Source organism: Myotis myotis, unplaced genomic scaffold (genome assembly GCF_014108235.1).
Source record: "Myotis myotis isolate mMyoMyo1 unplaced genomic scaffold, mMyoMyo1.p scaffold_m19_p_3, whole genome shotgun sequence".
Classification (NCBI taxonomy): Eukaryota; Metazoa; Chordata; class Mammalia; order Chiroptera; family Vespertilionidae; genus Myotis; species Myotis myotis.
This window is the reverse complement of record NW_023416335.1, coordinates 128,275,492-128,277,403: the sequence shown is the minus strand read 5'-3', so window position 1 is coordinate 128,277,403 and position 1,912 is coordinate 128,275,492.

The window sequence follows — 1,912 nt, the reverse complement described above, 5'->3', positions numbered from 1 at the left end:
CTCACAATAGGCATCCTTAGCAAAACCAAAGTATAGTGACATCAGCGTCTACATATTTTCCATGATTTCTAAAAATATAATTTGCTCATTAATAGAAAAACCCTACAACATACAATTTTTAAAATTAAAGGATGAGTTTTTGCACTTGGTTGTGTTATTGGATAGTACTATTGCATTTAGATGATGGTCTCCCAAATTTCCCATGCCTTATACTGCTGAGAAAATACTCTGCAAAAGAAAGGTGGTATCTCCTGTTCAACCCTGACCATTTATTTCTGGCCTTCCTTATAATTATTATTATTTTTTAAATATATTTTTATTGATTTCAGAGTGGAAAGGAGAGGGAGAGAGATAAACACATCAATGATGAGAGAGAATCATTGATCAGCTGCTTCCTGTACCCTCCACACTGGGGATCGAGGCCACAACCTGGGCATGTGCCCTGACTGGGAATCCAATCATGACATCCTGCTTCATAGGTCGATGCTCAACCACTGAGCCACACTGTCTGAGCTCTCATCATTAATCAAGATGTTTACAACGATGAACTGTCCTAGTTTTTATTTGTAGGTGTTTGGGGTAATATGTGCTAAGTCCACATGTAAAGAGAACAAACAACTCTCCTTGATAATCTTCCAGTCTTCAGTGATAGTAATAGTTTCTTAGAATGGCAGTGCTATTATTTGCCCAACTGCCGTCTGTGTTCCAGAAATGCATAATACTATCTTGTTATCCACAGCTTAATGGTAAATAGGGGATTAATAGTCTGTCAAATTTAATGACCAGAAGAACAGATAAAGCATGACTTCAAAGATTTCTCACTGTTTAGGAATGGACTTGTTCTGTCTGTGCAAATGATAGCATATTGGAAATATCCCTGTGGTTGTGAAAAAGAAGAAAAACATGATTATACTAGAGCCGTGGTCAGCAAACTTTGGCTTGCGAGCCACATGCGACTCTTTGGCCCCTTGAGTGTGGCTCTTCCTAAGCCTTAGGAGTACCCTAATTAAGATAATAACAATGTACTTACCTATATAGTTTAAGTTTAAAAAATTTGGCTCTCAAAAGAAATTTCAATCATTGTACTGTTGATATTTGGCTCTGTTGACTAATGAGTTTGCCGACCACTGTACTAGAGGCCCAATGAACGAAAATTCGTGCAAGAGTAGGCCTTCCTTCCCCCAGCTGCCGGCACCCACTTCCCTCTGGCACCTGGGACCCAGGATGGCTTCCCTCCAGCCTTGGCTTCATCAGGAAAAACATCCAGAAGATGTCTGGTCTAATTAGCATATTACCCTTTTATTATTATAGAAAATTCTACTCAAGAAAGTGTGCATGAAGTCCTTGTGCAGAATGGAATGTTCTGATTTAGGAAATCATTTTTTTTTTTTTTTTGGTTAGGATTTATCAAAACTGATTTTTATGATTCTGATTGGGATTGGAAATTTATATAACCAATATTGGCTCCTAGGGAAGCCTAAAATCCTTCCACTGATGAATTCAACACTTTTTGCTCAGACTTTGAATTTCAAAATAATCAAGCTCTGTGGTAGCAGGAAAAATGGTCCCGAGGGATCCAGGAGATAGCAATGGGAGCAAAACCCTTCATCCACTTTGCATTTTTGCCTTTCCCAAGACCTTCCCATCCCTTGACACACACATATATTGATACTGCCATCCAAACCTAGCAAAAGTCCTTAACCCTTAGATCAGTAAGCAGCGATTCTCACAGTGTGCATTATCTCGGAGTAGGTGGAAAAATCTCTATCCTTTAGAAATTGTGATTCTGAGGTCAGGTCTGAGCCTAGGAGCTTTTTTGTTTGTTTTGTTTTGTTTTGTTTTCAATTACTTCTGGTCAGTCTGATACAGATGGCCTACTGCCACACCTTATGGAACTCTGCACGCACTTTAA